Below are 22379 nucleotides of genomic sequence, written 5' to 3' on the forward strand. Positions count from 1 at the left end.
GAGCTGCTCGCACAGCAGATCAGACCCAACCCTGATATTCAGGGAGTGCGGGTGGGTGACACCAATTCTAAACTTTTACTTTGCACAGACAACATCCTGCTTTCACTATCCCAAGCATTGACTGAGACCCTCAAGACTGACTTACGTTTCAAATGGCGGTCTAGAAAGCTCCGATATTTAAGGAAAAAATGTGTAGACACCCCTCCAGCTAAGGGCATGATTTCCCAAATTTATAGTATCTTTCTCGACAGCGTCCCTCCCTTTCTGAGACACAATAAAGCCGAATGGGAAAGGCGTGGGATGACATGAGACTGGGGATAGCCAAAAGCTGCTCTATCTCAACCAAAATAAAGGAGACCTCATATAAAATCTATTACTGCTGGTATTATACTCCGACCAATATCAACAAAATGTTCACTTTCTCATCCCCTGACTGCTGGGCCACAGGGGCACCATGGTACACCGGTACACATTTGGTGGACCTGGCTGGTAACATCATCTTTTGGGACAAGATTCACTGTCTTTTGAACACCCCCTGTGAGGTACCGGTGGAAAAAGATACAAAACATAATGGCTGCAGCAAGGACCATCTTAGCTTTGCACTGGAAAAATGCTCCTCCTCCGTCCCTCTCCGCACTCAAAAGGCAGATATGGCATGTTGCAGCCATAGAGGAGATAACCTATTACCTCCATAACAGTGGATGTGCTTATAATCAAGTTTGGGCCCCCTGGCTATTTTCGGAACCTCTCTGTTTCTTACTCACCTCCAGACATTCCCATATTACTTGACATGACCTTATCCACATTATGTTGCTTCGTGGTTTGCCACCTTCCCCATCCCTGATCCTGTACCCCATCCCACCTTCTCAGTCTCACTTCTAAAAAAGTATATACTATTGTGTTGTGGCATGAATACCTTGCAATATTTTCTATGTGTTATTTGAATTGTCCACCTTTTTTATTTCGGTATTATCGCTTTGCTACTTGTACATTTAAATGACCGCTCAAAAAAAAGAATTATATAAAAAAAACATTTCATAGTCTAACTTAAAAATGATGATTGGTTCCTCAGATCAGCTTATTAAAATTGCTAAATTTAAAGGGAAAAGCCTATAGTTGTGGACAGAACAGAATAGAGAAAGCAAAGTGTTCAGCAGCATGGACTGAGGGGCAGGGGAACATTTGTCCCTGTGCCATTCTTCACATAGTGGGCTACCTTGGGCTGGGTCACTGGGACACCTGCATTTTTGTTCCTTTAAAATCTTCCTAATAGGCTGCTGAGCCGAGCCTCGAATCTGGGGTTGTAATTTGCAAACCAACCCCTGAAAGTGTTGATTATGAAAGAAAAATAGTTAAACATGATGAATAAATAATGTTTAACAGTTTGTAGGTCTTTATAAAAAAGGAGGACATTTTCTCGTGGTATTTTTTCACATAAGTTATACTAAAGATTTATTAAACATGCATTTCCTACAGAGAACCCCTATAATAATAAAGCAACGTTTATGAAAAAAAACATGACATGGGTAAATTAGTTGGCAAATACAAAAACACACCAAACTTTAAAACAAAGATTTTCCATGATCTGTAAACACCACGCTATGACCACTTTTTATGTAAAGAAACACTTTAAGTCTGTTTTATGTGTCCATTAGGGATAAGTACTAAAACACAAGATGGATTTTCTACTGCTTTAATGGTTACTGAACTTTGTTTACTGCCAATATGAAAAAAAAAGTTTTGTAGCACAAAGCTAGTAAAAGCTTTTGAAAGTACACTAAGTCATTCATGCAGATATAGCAAAGCTCATAAAAGCACATTGCCTACAACATATATAATGAGAGATTGCTATAAAAAATGAACTGTGGCTTTAAAACTATGACTTCCGGATGGTTAAAACTGTATTTGAGTCTATTGTCTATAAGTACCATAAGGATTATTATGTACGTAACAACAAGATACAGTTACTCCAGTCAAATGGAATGACTTCTCGTAAAATATGTGTCAGTAGCTTTAAGCAGTTCTTTACAGATAGGTATAGAGTATGTAGTGGAAAGCTATAAAATGATAAGAGCATCTGAAATGAGTGAAAACATAGATAAGCTAGTCTTCTATCATAAATGCTGGACTTTATATTCATTAAAACTGTTGGATGTCATCATAATATCAACATACATGTTAACATATATAGAAGTAAAAAAAGTAAATAAATCACAATTTTAGAGGACAGTTGACTTGTTCATTTAAATTGTTTCACTGTAATCCAGGGCTATCTTAACAACATTACGGGCCCCCGGGCAAAGCAGTGCATTGGGGCCCCTATAATATATATATATATATATATATATATATATATATATATATATATATATATCTATAATATAAATGTCTAGTGGCATGTGTTAGTCTGTCTGTGTGTGGGAAAAAAAAAACAAGCTGCAGCGCCACCTGCTGGGCAGAGTTATACACTGACCTATATATTTCTTGAAGGAGAAGTGACAGTTGGGAGTGGTTGGTGGTTGCCGGGGGTGACAGTGGGGAGTTTTTAACACCTTAGGTAGCTTGATTTGACTAGAATGCATGAGTATCATGCACGGGTTAACTGACCTACTAAATTCTTAGTGTGTGTGGAAAAAAAACCTCAAAAAGGGCTGAAATTTGGTACACTGACATTATTGACGAGTTGAGGGGTCAAACTCATTTTCGTGAGGTAATTTTACCTCATGAACACACATGTGTACAGTGGCGGATCCAGGGGGGTGCGATCGGGGCAATCACCCCCCCTAGCAGGGGTTTGCTGCCGACGGCTGCACAGTATGTGCAGGTCCGCTTGGCAGTGACAGTGTGCTGCCCGGCTGCTCTGATTGTGTTTTAAACACAATCAGAGCAGCCGGGCAGCACACTGTCCCTGCCTGTCACTGCCGAGCGGACCTGCACATACTGTGCAGCCCCCGGCAGCCTCAGAAGTCGGAGAGGGGGCGGGGCCTAAATCGCCCCGCCCTAACATCCCCCCGGGGAACAAACATTTTCTAGATCCGCCCCTGCATGTGTAGCGGCGTGTGTTAGTGTGTGTGTGTCTGTGGAAAAAACTATTTTCTCAGAAAGGGCTCTTCCGAATGACCTGAAATTTGGTATACTGACATTATTTGACAAAAAAATGCATGAGTATCATGCACGGGTTAACTTGTATATATATATATATATATATATATATATATATATATATTATAGGGGCCCCGATGCACTGCCTTTTTTAAAATGTACTCGCTCAGTGTCCCTTGTAGTTTTTCTTTTGCAGGATTTATTTTTTTGCAGGATTATTTATTCTTATGAAGAGCCTTGCCTATGGAGCCCCCTTGCCCATGGGGCCCCCAGGCACCTGCCCATCGTGCCCAATGGAAAAGATGGCCCTGCTGTAATCCATCAAAATGAATAGACCATCTGCATGAAATGTCTTATATGGATTAAAAAAGTATATATGTCCATCATGCTATCTTTCACCTCTGCCGTAAGTTGTAATGCTAGGTGGGAGTTGCTTTTCTAACTCTGCAGCTAGAGAGTAACAAACATCCTTGCAGACTTGCACTGCAAAAATGCATTATGTGGATTAGTATTGATTTCATACACATGGGGAAGGGATAATGATGTCATAGCAGCTCAAGAGATTCTAGTCATACCTTTTGAATGTAATTGATATAGGTTATTGTCCTAAAGATGGGGGAGAATCATCTGTCTGTAATGGCACAGAAAGGTAATACTACTTTAGTTTTGAAGGAACAGTTTTTAACTTCATAGTTCATATTCAAATGTTTTATTTCTTCTATAGTCAGTCTACCCTTTACGAGAGACATAAAAAGTCATCCAACCTTCACACATCAGTCAAGCACTCAATGTTACTCACAATATCCTTACTCTCCTATCTTATATATTTTTTTTATATCACTAATGACACTATTAAACACTAATACTTGCACTTGTCATCTCCCATCATGAAAATTGTAATGCTTTACTAACTGGAATTCAAACTTTATTGGTTGTAAGCTGCATCCCAAACACAAAGAAGTTCCCTATGTGATGCACGGGTTGGGGTGTAATATACACATTTAAAATGTAACCTTTATTAATATCTTTAAACATAATGAAAGTATTTTTTACTGTGAAATCATTTAATTTAAACACAGCAAATTAAAGCAATTTGCAGTAAAGAAGTGTACAAAAAAAGAAAGTGTTTTAACACTGATTCTGTGTGTTACTGCTCTCTTTGCCTCTTTCTATCTCTATGGAGATCGGGTCTGCAAAATGAAATTTAGACTGTACACTCCCCCCCCCCCCCCCCCCCAGGGTTAACCAGCCCCATGCTGATAACACTAGAGCTCTTCCCATGACAGTGGGTGTGGTGCAATGATAATTTTATAATGTATAAAAGCATCTTGTCCCTGGTGCACTACAGGTTCCAGCTTGCCCAGGCTGCCATAAAGTACAAGCACCAGCATACCCATGGCTGCCAGGGCATGCTGACACTTGGTCAACCACAAGTGCCAGCATTCCCTGACACCCTATTTGTCAGCAGCAAACAATTCTTGCAGACTGATCTGTACATAAATAAACTGCAGTAAACTGACAACTTGCTTGCTATCTAAATTGCTTATTTCACCTTGTCTTACCCTCTCTACCTGCAAAGCAATGCAGCTACGTTCCTCACTACTGCTAGCTCTTCTAAAATGGCAGATGAGAACTGGTGGGACGGCTATAATACAAAAGATATCTATTCAAAACACACAAGGTCCGTCACTTTCCCAGAAATTACATTTTGCCAAAATTGGCGCACGAAACTGAGGAGGCTAAATGAAGAATGCAGAAGGGGGGAGTGGGATGGACAGAGCTGGTGAGGGAGATAGGGCGAGGGGTTGGGGAATACCAATTTCATGTCTATTTTAAAGGAAAATTTCAGAACGAATTACAAATGTATTTTATTTGTTATATTGTGTAAGATTTGAACAATTTATTAGCCTCATATATCAAGTACAGGAACTTCCCAGCATGCCTTGCCTCACTTCCTGCCAGGCTCTGGCAGGTCCTACATTTACAGTAACCATATTGTTTTGTATTGTTACAATGGACTTTGCTTATGACAGCTGTTTTGAGCTTGAATTTTGTTTATTGGGGAAATACACAATTTTCTCAAGAATTCCATAGCCTTAATACGCTTCTGACTTCCTGCCAGTATAGCTTCAACTACCAAGTAATATGCGACGCGATTCAATTCTGTCTCCTCCTATTGTCCTGTATTCGGACCGACTGTTACCAGGGCAACAGCCATACGCCGAATTAACAGCCATCACGCCCCGGCAACACAGAGCAGCCAGGTGCGCGTGCTACAGCCTGTGGGCTAATTAAGCAGTGGAGTAATTAATCAAACAGTGCCTGGGGATGTTTACAGTGCAAAGCACTGATTGGCTAGTTTCAGTATTTAAGGCAGGGAGGGGTTAGCCTTCCTGTCGGTTATAGCGTGGATTCTGTCTGTTGCTGACCTGTTCCTGTGCTGTTCCTGCTTTGTCCGAGTTTTCCTGTGGATACTCTGCCTGTTTACTATTGAACCTCCCATTGTGACCTTATTGCCTTGTTCTTGGATGCTGCTGTCGTGCTGGTGACCCTGACCCTTTGGTGTGTTATTTGACCATTCTACTTGCTTGTGACCCCCTGACCTCGGCTTACGCCTGACCATCTGCTACCATGTACTCAGCCTCTTCTGACCTGCCACTGCGGTGTTGTTAACAAACTTACACTACGCTAGGAATTACGTCCTGGGGGCATCTGAGTACCTGTGAGCACATAAAGTTCTACGGGAAAGGTGGCTACTATAGGTGAAGACCTCTGTCATCAGTTCTGCAAGTTCGTTATCAGACCGGCAGCCTAACAGCTATCTGATGCTGGTATGCTTGGTAATATTTTGAGTAGAATGGCATGTTGGAAATTTTATGTTTTTCTACAGTAAACTTTCACCTTTATTAGAGAGGTTTTTTTTTCTTTAAAAAGGTACAAGCTTTTATTTACATTTTGTTTCCCTGACTTAAAACCACTATGCACTTGAACATAGGCTTTAGCACATGAGGTAGAGGGATTAGTATCATCATGACTGAGACTTGAGAGTGACAAGAACAACACCACCCCTAAAGTTTTCCATTTAACTCTCTGAATCTAAGTAACATTTTCACATATACTTTGCAAAGGCTGGCTTTGCTAATTACACAACAATGAACTCTAATTCCCACCCCCCTTATATCTTTCACCCTCTATGTTCAATTTCCCTGTATCTCTCTCTCTCACTTTTATCTTATATCGTTCTCTCTCTTTCATTTAATCTTTCTTTATCTACCACTTAAACATATATCTGTTTATTTACCTTATATATATATATATATATATATTACTTACCTGCAATTTATAATCCCAGCCCCCAACTTTCAAGACCACATGGCATACACACATGCATTCTTAAAACACATTCATTCTCTGTCTTGCTACATCTATACACACAACACAAAAGCGCAATACTGACTATAAACTCACTCCTATACATTTCTGTCTTACAGCATATACACTAGTAAAATATATATATATATATATATATATATATATATATATATATATATATATATATATATATATATTGTGGCAAGAGCCCGCTACTGCAGAAGCACACGCAAGCAACTTCTTCCTTTTTATGTAGTTTTATTGTCAGGATGGTAAATGTTTTGACACTGTACAGATTTCACAGCAATTCTTGGAGACCCTAAACGTATAAAGTATACGGTGTCAAAACATTATTACCATCCTGACAATAAAGAACCATAAAAAGGAAGAAGTTGTACGCGTGTGCTTCTGCAGTAGCGGGCTCTTGCCACTATATATATATATATATATATATATATATATATATATATATATATATTTATATATATATATATATATACATATATATATATATATATATATATATATATATATAGCCTTGTCAAACACAAGAATCGCGTAAGTCTCTTTTACGGGTTTCTAGTTGGGATGCGCAAGCATAACAACTGGGATACCTTGTTTATGGTTGGCATGGTATTAGGCGGAACCTCAAAAGGTTGAGAGAAATAATGCCTCCAAAGTACATCTGAGATGTCACGGGTGCGTATTATTCGACGTGACGAAAATAGCGGAAAAAGACGCAATTTGCATTATATCCCAATAATTAATAAGATTGGTTATTAATAAGATCAAGTCCTATCCTTGTTTTCATCCTATCTATCTAATCGCTCTTTCAGTGTTAATTTCTCTGGATCTACCTCTGCTCCTCTTCCTTTATCAGTTGGAGTACCACAAGGCTCAGTCCTAGGTCCTCTGCTATTCTCTATCTACACCACTTCTCTTGGAAAGCTCCATTGAATTTCAGTATCATCTCTATGCGGATGATACACAAATCTATCTATCCTCTCCTAATCTTTCACCATCTGTGTTGCCTGACTGTCGCTCTGCCATTTCATCTTGGATGTCTTCTCGCCAACTCAAACTCAATCTTTCAAAAACTGAATTAATAATATTCCCACCCAAAAACAGAAGTTTGCTGCCTGACATTTCTATTTCTGTTGATAACATGACCATAAATCCCCCTCCGCAAGCTCGTTGCCTAGGTGTAATCCTTGACTCACAACTATCGTTTATTCCCCACATCAACTCTATATCTAAATCATGTTACATACAGCTAAAGAACATTTCCAGAATATGCCCATATCTGACACATGACACCGCAAAAACATTAATTCATGCACTCATCATCTCCCGTATCGACTTTTGCAATTCCCTCCTTACTGGTCTTCCCCAAGTCAGACTTGAACCCCTACAATCTATTTTCACGCAGCGGCTAGATTGATTTTCCTTGCAAACCATTATTCCTCTGCTGAGGCACTCTGTCAGTCTCTACATTGGCTGCCTGTATTTCAATGAATCCAATATAAAATTCTTCTACTAACATATAAGGCCATCAACAAAATTGCACCGACATACATTTCCTCACTTGTTTCAAAATATCTTCCAACTCGACACCTCCGTTCTGCACAAGATCTACGTCTCTCCTCCACTCTCATCACATCCTCCCATTCTCGGTTGCAGGATTTTTTCCAAGCTGCACCCACTTTGTGGAATTCCCTCCCTCACACAGTAAGACTTTCCTTTAGTTTTCAAACCATTAAGTGTTCACTGAAAACCCACCTCTTGAGACAAGGTTATGATATTCCTCAACCACCATCTTAATTTCCATAGATTACCCTATTACCATCCTCTACACAGCTAATGCAAGACAACAACCATCTGACCAACATTGCCACACACACAGCCCACTCAATACTTTTACCTTTGCATTCTAGCTGGTCCATTGTGCAATATGATGTAGCACATGCCCTTGTGTTTCAAACTCCCATTGTCCTATAGATTGTAATCTTGCAAACAGGGTTCCTTACCTCTCTGTCTGTATGTGTTACCCAGTATTGTCTTATTAATGTGTGTTCCCAATTGTAAAGCACTACGGAATCTGCTGGCACTATATAAATATATGTTGATGATGTCGATGATGATGATTGTATCATTATTATGGTGTATCCCAGGATCCTATAACAGGGACATACCCCGCAACTGTCCTTGCAGTCGGACCAAATTCTAACTAAGCAAGACAGTCACTCAAATTCGGGACTGCCCCACCAGAGTCAGGACAATCTGGTTGTCTGCTCTCTACTACCTGTTCTGTCGCTTTCACTAACTGTGGCTGCTAGTGTCTTTAGTTGCTACTTGTCTGAATTCTGGAATGTTGGGGGCCTTATTTGAAAAATATAAGGGTACATAAAATGTAGAAAACTCCAACCACTCCGGCAATAAATCAATAGCACCCACATTTTATAATGAGGCCTCCCTCCATTCCCAACATTAAAATAATAGTACACATGTTTAATAAATAGACCTATTTCCCTCCAATCAGCCCTGAAATTTTATTAATAGTATTCCCATTTAATAAATCTATTTCCCTCTTTCCAAAGAGATGAAGCAATAAATTAAATAGCTTTTACGTTTAATAAATATAACCCTTACTAACAACCATAAAATAATTCATATTCACATTTAATAAATAACCCTCCTCCCGAAACTCAGCCCCACATTCAATGAACAGCTCCAAGCCACCCCAGCATTAAATTAAAGGTCCTGTCACCTCAAATTAAATTAATAGGCCCCAGCATTAAATTAAATTGCCACACCAATAAATTATATTGCCCCACTATGACCCCACAATAAAATAATACCCACTAAATAATTAGCCCCCACCTATTCTCCACCATTAAATTAATAGCCTACCTTCCCCATTATACCCCCCTTCCCTTACGCATTCCTCATGCCTCAGTGCGTGAGACAGTTCCACCACAATTAAGACTCTCTTCTTCTTGTTCTTGCAGTTTACACTACTTGTTGGTGACTTAAGCTCAGTTACTGCTTGGCTGAATCCTGGAATGCTGGTTTCCAATTTGGAAAAGGGATAGATACTGTTCACCTCCTGGAAACCTGCGCAACTAATAACCACTCTAAGCCTCCCAACCAGCTCCAACATTAAATCAATAGCATTCACATTTAACAAATAGGGCTATTTCTCCTAATGACTCCCAACATTACATTGTTAGCACCCTTATTACATCAATAAATCATCATTATCATCACCATTTATTTATATAGCGCCACTAATTCCCAATTGTAAAGCGCTACAAATTTTTGTTGATGATGATGAATTCCGCAGAGCTGTACAGAGAACTCACTCACATAAATCCCTGCCACATTGAGGCATACAGATTAAACTCCCTAACACACACACATACGCAGACAGACAAACACACAGACTAGGCAGCAGCCAGCATTACCTCCACATTACAGCAATACCACCAATTATACAGGCGCTCCTGTAGAGATCCAATGTTCTACAAATGTTCTACATTTTTCAAATCTCCCACAAAATAGCAACAACTGAGTAGTTTATACACATATAATTAACAAGTACCATTTTCTCTCAATTAATTTGTAATGGCAGAATTTTCATGAATCATCCTAATCAAAACAAAACGTTGAAAAATATCAGAAAAAAACATAACTGTTAAATGCCGAGCAAGGAGGAAGCCACAGCTGTCAGCTCAGATGTCCTCTGAACTAAGACAGCAAAATGGTTTTCCAGCAGGAACTAGTTCAGTTTTATTAATGCCTGTCCACGCATGATGTTTCACGCTATCTTTGTTGGCAATCGAGACCATACAAGCACCATCTGTGTCACATGTGTAGTTGGTTTTGATACAGCTAGAGCACAGATATCGGGGGTCCACCACTGAGAAAAAAGATGTTGATGGTTGTCTTGCACACCGACCGGGAGCCTGTGACAGAAGATGGAGGCAAGAATCAGAAAGGGGGGAGACAGCGCAGGACATCTAGTAGAGTGGCTGGTTCCTAAGGATGAACCAGCCACCAGGAAACCATGTCGGGTTGGCCACTAACAGGCTATGGCCAGCCCCATTAGGTCAGACACATAGACTACCATGCCGGGACCCAACATTGCAGATAGAATATAACAGAAATTGATGTCCAATTTACCACTGTTTGGGCCAGTCCCTGCACTGAGTGTATTTACTCATCAACACTGAGTGTATTTACTCATCGATAAGGACTAGAGGCAAGATTTACTAAACTGTGAGTTTGAAAAAGTGGAGATGTTGCCTATAGCAACCAACCAGATTCTAGCTATCATTTATTTAGTACATTCTAAAAACTTACAGATAGAATCTGATTGGTTGCTATAGACAACATCTCCACTTTTTCAAACTCACAGTTCAGTAAATATACCTCCAAAGTCTTAAATATATAATAATATACAAACATAGTAGCTACTCATAAACTGTAAATAAAGAAAACAACAGTAAAGTCGAGGTTTGAATAATGATGAGACTTGCTAAAGATGGGCAAATAGTTCAGTAACACAGAATCGGTTTTAATACATTTGATTTTCTGTACACTTTTTTACTCTAAGGGCTTGTGTAGTTATTTTCTTTTCTCATGAGGAAATATTTTTAATTAAGTGAACACATAGGCTGCTTTTATGTCATTCATATTAAGCTTATTTACAGGTTTATCTTTAATATAGCCATTGCATAAGCAGTTTCATTTACGTCTGTATTTGTTTGTTTTTTTGCAACTATGCTATACTGAGTGGAATACACACAAATAAATGTAAAAATACAATAACTGTCCCTACAGTATGTTTTTTTTATCTGTTTACTAGATACGGTCGTCTGATTTTTAAAACTTATGATTTTTCTTTTTTTACGATTTTTATGTATACTTTTGTGCTTTGGGGGAATACTAGATGTGTGCAGTTAATTGCCCTTATGACATCTAGAAAATCTGAAAATTACAATTGTTTAGTCTGCCTCATTACCTCATCATCAACAAATAGAGAGGTGATAAATCCTATTGAACTTATTTTGAAACAACTGGTATTAATAGAATAGTGAATCATTGTTGGTAGAAGACAATAAAAAAACATTTACAAAATATAAAGGGGTTTTCCACTTTTACAAAACATATTTTGCTAAATTACTTCCCTGTCCAATAATAGTAATTGTGGTGGGGTCGTCCCCTAAGACCATCATTTGCAATAATAATCAGGATCTAGGCATTAACAAAAAGTCAGGTTTTCTGCCATTCACCTTCAACACAGTTTGGCTGTAACAAAGGAGATTTGATACAGCAGCTCAAAAGCATTCAATTAGGGTGGGTTTGACTTATTTCCCCTGCAATAGAAAGAGCTGGGGAGCCAACACAAAAGTAGGCGGGATTTAGAACTACTGGAATTTGGTTATAGTAACATTTAGGAAACATACCTTACAACTGTCCTTGTTGGACCAAATGCTGACTAAGCTAGCCATATACTCAAATTTGGGACTGCATCACCAGATTCAGGACAGTTGGCAGACTGTCCTGCTCTCTCCTACCTGTTTTTGTTACTTTCACTACCTGTGTTTAGCTTCTTTAGATCAGTTGCTGCTTGTCTGGATCCTGGAATGTTTGGGGGCCCTATTTGGAAAACAGTATGGGTACATGAACTTTAGAAAACTCCAACCAGCCCCGGCATTAAATCAATAGCACCCACATTTAATAATTAGGCCTCCCTCCAGTCCCAACATTAAAATAATAGTACTCACTTTTGATAAATAGATCTATTTCCCTCCAACCAGCCCTGACATTAAAGTAATAGTATTCCCATTTAATAAATAAACCTATTTCCCTCCCTCCAAACAGCCCCAGCAAATAATGAATAGCATTTACATTTAATATAACCATCACCAGCATTAAATAATTCATGTTCAAATTTAATAAATAGCTCTCCTACCCAAACTCAGCCCCAAATTAGCCTACCTCCCACTGAAGTGTTATTTAGACAGCCCCCTTCCTTCCCTCATATCACACAATATATTAAGACCCTTCCACTCCCTCACACATTAGTGGTGGCTTTTGGAAACTCTTGAGCAACATGATCCCTGATGAGATGCATCATGCAAATGGATCAGCATCTCTTCAACCAGGTTGGTTCAGATGAAGGCAAAGAAGTGTACATCCGTCAGAAGCTTAGAGAAATGGGCAGGCCACTGTACATGTCAGAAGAGCTAACCCTTTGGAGACATCAGACTTTACCATCCCATTAAACTTTCTGCATGTATTAGATGCAGTGAAGCTGGTAGTTGGCTATGACAAGAAGACAGGCACATTTAAGATACCCTTGCTGGCACTAAAGGTTGGGAATGGCTTGCAAAATATATCAAGCATTGTGGACTGCAGAGCGATGATGGAGATCTGTACTGCTGCAGTTGAAAATGCACGCAACTTTAGGAAGGAAGATGGAACAAGTTGATCTCATCACCTGGCTTGAAAACTCTTAAGGAGTCGAAGTGGAACATGCCTCCACTCTTACCTTGCACTTGTATCTTGATGAGAAACAGCACAGAGTTTACGTTTAACAAGTGGAAATTTCTTGCAAATGTCACCCTGGCAGAGGTGATCTTATTCAATTGAAGAAGGTAAGGAGAAATTTCCAAGATGCTGTTAAGTACCTTCTCTTCAAAAGATACTTTGGATCTCCATGGAGATTTTGCACCAGCATTTTCCGAGCTTGAGCAGCAGCTCTGCCAGCATTGAAATCTGGGGAAAATGAGGCAGAAAACTTACAAACCTGCTGACGCCAGCAATGCAAGGTCTATATGTTTGTCAGACCAGCTGCCTTGTCACATTTTAGAGGTTCCGATTGCATATGCCTGTTTGTTTGAGAGTGTGGGGTTAAAAATCACGGTCTTCCACAAAGCTTCGAAAGCATGTTGACATACATTTAAAAGTCCTCAACCTAAACAACACAAAATTGGATCAATTGGCAGACTTTACTGGACACGGCATTACGGTGCACCAGAAGTATTACTGTCTGCCAGAAGGTACCCTCCAACTTGCCAAGATCAGCAAACTTTTAATGGCTCTCGAGAGTGTTAGAATATCTGAAGTCATGAAGCAAAAATTTAGAAGAGATAGACAGTGTTCCAGACGGTAAGTTGAAAATCTTGTATGGTTTTGACTTTTACTTTGGTTATTTGCATATTTGTTTCTTTTTAGAACCGGTCCAACTGCCATCACCAAGATTTGATTTCAGTGCTAACCAGTGATCGAAGTGGAAATATATAAGTGGCGGTATGGAATTTTAGAATTAAGGGTATGGAAAATGTAATTGAAATGAGAGTAAATGTGATAGTTTTACAATGAAGCAGTGGGAGAAGTGGCGGTATGGCATACCACCGTATACCACCCCACTTCGACCACTGATGCTAACACTTTGCAGGAGTTCTTTGGTCTTCCCTAACTTATATGCCACTACTATTTAAATTAACCATAATTTGTAAACCAATTGTCGAAGGCGTATAATTGGATGAACAAAAGTAGATTGGTTAATATTGTTTTATCGTGCGATTGCACTCAGTATGCCATGCTTCATGTGGCATGGCGCGATCACGCGGTAAAATATGCATGCACACACTCGCACTACAACATTTAGTTATTTATATATTTCATATTTATATTGATTCCATTCCACAGTGATTTGTGAGAAGATTGTATTTAGTTTATTATTAGTTTATATATTATAATTATATGTACACTTTAGTGTTATTTGAGGTTCAGGTTACAGGAATCGTGTCATGTCTGGTATCATTTTAATCCCCTATTCATCAGCAGTTGTCTGGTTGCTTCGCGGAAGAGATCGCACACTGCATACTCTAGTTAGCGATGTTAGGGAATAAATGTTTAAATAAATACTGACTATAAAATGCTAATAGACTAGTTATAACTGGATTATTGGCTGGAAAGTCAGAGCACAACCCCTGGAGAGATGACCCCACCTTTGGATATTTTGGTTTGAACTGGTCTATGACCTGCAGCACTCTGGACCTTCCTGATACCTGGACCAATAGAAGCAAGCCACACCATCTGCATTGCTTTCACTGTAACACTGAGTGTATATAATACAGCTCTAACTGGCACTGGTCTCAGTCTTTTCTGACCACAGTATTCTGGAGTGAAGTACTGTACGCTGGTACCTGTGGGAGCGCAGCTAGTGCAAGCGAGCACAGCGGTATGTATGTATCTTTTGGTATTGGCTGTACTGTATTATAATTATGTATTGAACTGCTAAATTTTACATCTGCTAAAATAAATTACTTTGTGCTTTGTGCTTTGGAAACACAATACAATCGCTTGGGCAATGCTTACTTGAAAATGATAGAATTACTTTAATACAATCAATCCACTTTATTTAAGTTATGTAACATATATAAAACAACCACGCTTATGTATACTATATTGAGACAGAATGTTATTAGATGAAATTTTAATAGATGAAATTTAACATGACAACATACCTGTGGCACTACAAATGGCAGAATGCACATGGTCACTTTTAGTGCACAAGTATGTACTTTAATTGGTGTCCCCATCTGGAAATATTAAGTTTTGCCACATCTGAAAAAAATATTTTTGCCCCACTGTTAATGAAGTAGTATACCACTATAATATAATAGAATGAAAAAAAGTGTTCCCTTATATATAATCACTAATGAAATTTGGCAGACTAATTTATTCATAAAATAATTTGTCCCCTGTAAGATAGTTCAGAATAATTTTTCCTCTAATCAAGAAATCATAATAGTGCCTACCGTTATGTTAAGAATGGCCAGATAGCTCTAACAGCATGCTTTTTTTCTGTTGAATCTCAGGCGAGTTTCTTTTGAATATACGGCGAGTTTGACTAACCTGCCTGCAGAATATGTGTTTTAAAATCAACACACATTGCCAGAGATTGGACTTTGGAATGTCAAAATCGCAGGTTAATACATATGGCCCGTGATCTCGAGCGATTTGCAGCTATTTGAAATCGCTGAAAAAATCGCAGCTTGATACATTTACGGTGTTGGCTTTTATCTTTCTTAATGCTGACAGTTGCTATGGTACTAAACATATGACATGTCCCCCTTACTATATTGTGATATTGTGTTATGGGTAGTATGGAAAAATGCCTTGAAAATGCTGCTCTGGTTTAACAGGCCCAGTAATGATAAAATACAATAAATAGATAAATAATTTTATAATAGGGTAGTTTTTAAAATCCTGGGGTGGTTATCACTACATGAGGCAAAACAGGAATGTGGGTTTTCACATTACCGTGATAACTAGGTCTTACGCTGGTCACCATACAACTAGCAGCCTATATTGAAAGGGGTTAAGTAATGGTATGCCCTGCCTTTAAGCCACATGCTGAGCATGACTTTTCTATAACACCACTCTGGTGGGGGTCTGAGAAAAGAGAGTCTAGGTCCCAGGAAATGCATCTTTGCTTTCACTATAGTCCCTACGTTATTAGCAATATTTAAACAATATACAAATGACACACATATTTTAAACAAATAAAATGTAATTAAATAAACCACACTTACATACCCCATCCTATAATGAAAGGTTATTTAAAATATCCATAAAAAAATATTTTCTTCTGTCCAATTTAGTCCAGGCTCTACTTTGTGCTTCCCATCCATAAAAGCCCTCATCCTGTTTCTTATGTGTTATACACCAAACCCTCATCCTTTTGCTTCCATCTGATCAGACATCCTCCACGAGTAGATTAACAAACCATTAAAAATAACCCAAACACTCACTTGATTCATCTTGTGGCAAATAATTAAAATGGGGAGTTCTCTACTTTTCATAAAATCCAAACACTCAATATAGTATTAATAACAATAAAAAATGGCAACCATGAAGGAGAAGGGGATCTATTTCAGGTTACTTGTGGGCAGAAAATGATGCAAAACAATAAGGATGCTAGTTTTGTGTTGCTTGTAATTGGTAAAATGACAACTAAAATACTGTGTTCTGTTCTGGAGGCCAAATCTCCAGAAGTACATAAATAAATTAGAGATTGAGCAAGAAAGGCTACTAAACTGGTGTATGGTCTACATCACCAAACTCAGGAAAGGCTAAAGGATCCCAATATGTATAGATTGGAGCAAGGAAAGAGAGGATATGATAGAAGCTTTCAAATATACCCATGGTTTTCACAAGGTAAAGAGGAAAATCATTATACAGAGAAAAATATTAGAACTAGAGAACATGCACAAAAACTGCAGGGTAACTGGTTGGAGCACATTTGAGGTAACATTTCTTTACTTAAAGGGTAGTAGACAGGTAGAATAGCCTTTCAACCAAGGTAGTAAAAGTTAATGCAGTAGTTTAAATATCCTTGTGATCAGGGTCAGCGGAACTTGGTAAGCCCAGTAAACACGACAGCCAGCACACCCGCGGTGTAAAAACTTTTTCGTTTTGCAGTATGGGTGCCTTCTCACTTGAATGAACAGAACAGTGATCAGAATAGGCTTACCAAGGAGACTTGCAGCTGAGGATGGCAGTAAACTGGCTGTAAACTAAATTCAAAAGCACTCCGCTTAGTCAATAAGGCAGTTATCAAGATATTTCCCACACTGGTCGTTATGTGCTTGACTGGTCTATTAATGTCAATAAAGCTTCTGCATGTTGCGCACAATTCATTGTAATAAATGGGCCATTGGAACAAATGGGTCACTTACATGAAAAGGAGAAATACAACACAGCACTGATTAAATTAGTCATGTTTTTCCCTAATGGGTATGCACCCAATGTGATTCCATAGAGATCAGTGAATATTTTCAAATGCAGTAGCATATTTGAACATGAACACTGGGTTTCAGTTTTACATACATTTGCACGTTAAAAATACAAGTCAGACACAGTATTTAAAAACAAGCAAAAAACAGCTCTTAAAGTCATTCTGTTGTTTTGTATGCAAAACTATGGAAGATTCTTGCAATTTTATTAAACGCAAATCAGTATAAAATATAATTTGATACTTTGACAGGTTGGTATTTATACTCCCTCTGAAACTGAAGAAAAAAGGAAAGATGTTAATACCTGAGATTAATATCTGCTGAGGGATATTTAAGGTTGTAAAAAATACACTTGCAATTCATGTTTATCCTTAATATATGAATGTATCGGCTATATATCCTTGCAGTACTGTTATCAGTTACAATTAGGGCTTAGTGATGCCTGCGTGCATTATATGTATATTTGTGTTTATTCTCTACAGATGAGTATCTGCCATATCAGTTTTTAGTAGCTAGAGTAAATTGTAAATCTATTGTTACAAGAGTATTTTTTAATAACTAAATTAATATGTTTGATATGTCCTGCTAGTGCTGCTGTGATTTAAAAGAGGAATTTAGATAGGCATTTTTGAAGCCTACATAAGAAATACAAATGTGTCTTTCCACCTAATAGTGAAATAAGGAAGGACGATTAAAGTGAAATCCTTGAAACATCAATTAAGAGTGCAACAGCTTTTATTTGCAAAACCTACTTTGCAGTGCCAAGCAGTAAAGCATTCTTTCGTGTTGCAAATATTTTAGCGAACCATAAGAAGCCTTTTCAAGAGAGGTAAATGTTGAAGCAAGCTCTCCTTGATGCGGAACTGTTTTAGTTGATAAATTAATGTATGAAGGTGAAATCATGCACGCAAATATAGACATGCCTCTATCTCACAAACTATAACATGAACAGGCGGAAGGAATGGATAATGACTTGCAGAACAAAGTGGAAAGGTACATCATTAACTGTTGACATTTGTTCTTGCAGTTTGATGAATCTAAACATAGAAACATAGAATTTGACAGGAGATAGAACCATTTGGCCCATCTAGTTTGCCCATGTGTTTACTTATGGTAATCTCAAACCTTATTTGATCCTTATTTCTTTGTAAGGATATCCTTATGTCTATCCCAAGCATGTTTAAATTGCTCTACTTTATTAGCCTCTACTACCTCTGATGGGAGGCTATTCCACTTATCCACTACCTTTTCTGTGAAGTAATCTTTCCTCAAATTTCCTTTGAATCTACTTCCCTCCAGTTTCAGTGCATATCCTCTAATGTTTCTCTTCCTTTGAAGAATGTTTCCCTCCTGTACCTTGTTAAAACTCTTGATATATTTGAAAGTTTTTAACAGGTCCCCCACTTTCCCTTCTCTGCTCCAAGCTAAACATGTAAAGATCTTTCAGTCTTTCCAGGTAAGATTTGTGATGTACACCATACGCCATTTTAGCTGCCCTTCTTTGTACAATGTCAGGATTTGCCTTTGCTTCTACTGCAGCATTCCTTCAGCATGCTTCTTAGTCTTGGCAGCTCCTGTCTATTGGACTACTCTATGCTTGATATTATTTGAATGTACCCTGCACTACCTCTGAACCACCAGAGGTGCTGCTATCGTGCCTTGCATTTCTCTCAATAGCAGTGGTAAACCTGCTGTACCTAATTATCTGCAACTGTTCTCTCTTTATTTAAACCTGCCTCGCTCAGATCACTTTTTCTGGTCATTGATGTTGCTGTTCCTGATATTGTTGTTCTCATTTGTTACTCCTTTACATCTCCTGTTCCCTGGGACTACTGTAAGCTGCTAGCCGACATCCTGGTTTATTTTCACTCAGCCTGTTCACCTGGACCAGCCATACTCTTTGTTGTTATTTGCTTTCAGCCTCACCCAAAGATCCGTTGTTCAGTATCTGCAATATTCGGTTTGTACCATTTTCTGCACTATCTAGATCATATATGCTCAATAAATGTCATATGTTTTCACCGTACTCCGTGCTCCTTAACTGTCATTTCCAGCTCTCAGCATAGAAGTGTGACATACAGTCTCTAATTTACTTCTGGAGATATGGCCTCCAGAATTGAACATGGTATCCTAGATGAGTCCGTTCCAAAGACCAATATAGTATCATCATTGCTTCTTACTTTCTGTTACTGATTACTCTCCCTATGTAACCAAGCATCTGACTTGCTTTTCTCATTGCTTTGTTACATTGTTTACCTGGTGATCTACAATGGAACCAGAGCCCGCCCCAAAGAAGCGGAAAGATACTTGTCCTAGGTAAGACTCTAGTTAGGGATGTTTTCTATGATTGTTTTTAGTAATTTTTTCTTTTTTTAAAAATAGGAAAAAAGCAGCTTGTATTTGTATTTTTCAGCATAAAACTGATACTACCCAACCACAGGAAGAGTTTAAAGAATGAGGTCTATTTATTAAATGTGACTATAAGTTATTTAAATGATAGTAATAATGATTGCGGGAAATAGGTATTGCTGTTTGCAGGAAGGGAATATGTTTATTTATTAAATGTGAATACTATTATTTTAATGTTGGGGCTGGAGGATGGCTTAATTATTAATCGTGGGTGCTATTGATTTAACGCCGGGGCTGGCTGTAATTTTCTAAATGTAGCCATTTTTTTTTTCCAAATAGGTCCTTCAACATTTCAGGATCCGGACAAGCCGCAACTAAAGAAAGCAGCAGTCACAGGTGGTGAAAATGAGAAGAACAGTTAGGAGAGAGCAGCAGAGTGTGTGAAATGTTGTGATTATAGTAGGGACAATGTCACTTTTTGGTGAGTGTTGTGCCCAATGTAAGGTGCAGGCAAAGACTGAACTCTTTGTGTACACACTGCATTGTTTGTATACTACACTGTGGTGCTAGAGGTCTTAAAAGTCAGGAGTGCTGGGACATATGTGACACTCTGGTGAATTCAGGACCTAGTGATTATGATGTGCTAGCCACGCCCCAACGGCGCATTGCCATGCCCCCAAATGTATAACCACACCCCCGAAAAATTTTGCACCGCCGTTAGGCTAGCCACACCCTAATGGCACATTGCCACGGCCCTGAATGTATGACCACACCCCCCCAAAAAAAATTTCCGCCGTTAGGCTAGCTACGCCCCAATGGCACATTGGCATGCCCCTGAATGTATTACCACACCCCCGGAATTTTTGGGGGCTTATTTGACTATGAGGGGGGGCCACCATGAATTTGTTGTACCCGGGCCCTGAATTCCTCTTGGCAGCCCTGGGCATACCACCGTATACCACCCCACTTCGACCACTGATGCTAACACTTTGCAGGAGTTCTTTGGTTTTCCCTAACTTATATGCCACTATTATTTAAATTAACCATAATTTGTAAACCAATTGTCGAAGTCGTATAATTGGATGAACAAAAGTATATTGGTTAATATTGTTTTATCATGCGATTGCACTCAGTATGCCATGCTTTATGTGGCATGGCGCAATCACGCGGTAAAATATGCATGCACACACTCGCACTACAACATTTAGTTATTTATATATTTCATATTTATATTGATTCCATTCCACAGTGATTTGTGAGCAGATTGTATTTAGTTTATTATTAGTTTATATATTATGATTATATGTACACTTTAGTGTTATTTGAGGTTCAGGTTACAGGAATCGTGTCATGTCTGGTATCATTTTAATCCCCTATTCATCAGCAGTTGTCCAGTTGCTTCGCCGAAGAGATCGCACACTGCATACTCTAGTTAGCGATGTTAGGGAATAAATGTTTAAAGAAATACTGACTATAAAATGCTAATAGACTAGTTATAACTGGATTATTGGCGGGGAAAGTCAGAGCACAAGCCCTGGAGAGATGACCCCCACCTTTGGATATTTTGTTTTGAACTGGTCTATGACCTGCAGCACTCTGGACCTTCCTGATACCTGGACCAATAGAAGCAAGCCACACCATCTGCATTGCTTTCACTGTAACACTGAGTGTATATAATACAGCTCTAACTGGCACTGGTCTCAGTCTTTTCTGACCACAGTATTCTGGAGTGAAGTACTGACTTTTCTATAACACCACTCTGGTGGGGGTCTGAGAAAAAAGAGTCTAGGTCCCAGGAAATGCATCTTTGCTTTCACTATAGTCCATACGTTATTAGCAATATTTAAACAATATACAAATGACACACATATTTTAAACAAATAAAATGTAATTAAATAAACCACACTTACATACCCCATCCTATAATGAAAGGTTATTTAAAATTTCCATAAAAAAAATATTTTCTTCTGTCCAATTTAGTCCAGGCTCTACTTTGTGCTTCCTATCCATAAAAGCCCGCATCCTGTTTCTTATGTGTTATACACCAAACCCTCATCCTTTCGCTTTCATCTGATCAGACATCCTCCACGAGTAGATTAACAAACACCATTAAAAATAACCCAAACACTCACTTGATTCATCTTGTGGCAAATAATTAAAATAGGGAGTTCTCTACTTGTCGTAATTCCAGACCCGCCAACCTATATTTAATTATTTTACTGTACATTCCATTAATTCAGAAAGGGGGTCAATGAGCAAGCAAACCAGGGATTATTCTTACAGGGGATTTTTTAATTTAAAAAAATAAAAATAAAATATTTTTTTTTACTATTTTAAATGGATGTCTATATTTTTCAGATAAAATTGACAGGAGTCATAGGGGCAGTATACAGGGGTTGCTAAATTAAACTTTATGAGGTCCCGATCCCTAACTTAATCTAACTATATCAGGGGCCCTATGTTGCCAGTTCTGTCGTTATAGAGAGATAATCAACCAAAACTATCTAGTGCTGAGGCTGGTTATGGAATTTATACTAGAGGCCAGAATGTCCTTTTTACTATTATTATTTATTTACTTTATTTAAACAGCACTGGTCCTGTTAATCATTAATAATAAGAGTCTCTGCAAAAAACACAATTCGAAATGACATATGAAAATGCATATAAACAACAAGCACATTCAATATGAGATTCACATATGAAAAATAGCCAAAGGCTAGACAGCAGGGCTGGTTCTGAACA

The sequence above is a fragment of the Mixophyes fleayi genome, chromosome 3, assembly GCF_038048845.1.
Source record: "Mixophyes fleayi isolate aMixFle1 chromosome 3, aMixFle1.hap1, whole genome shotgun sequence".
NCBI lineage: Eukaryota > Metazoa > Chordata > Amphibia > Anura > Limnodynastidae > Mixophyes > Mixophyes fleayi.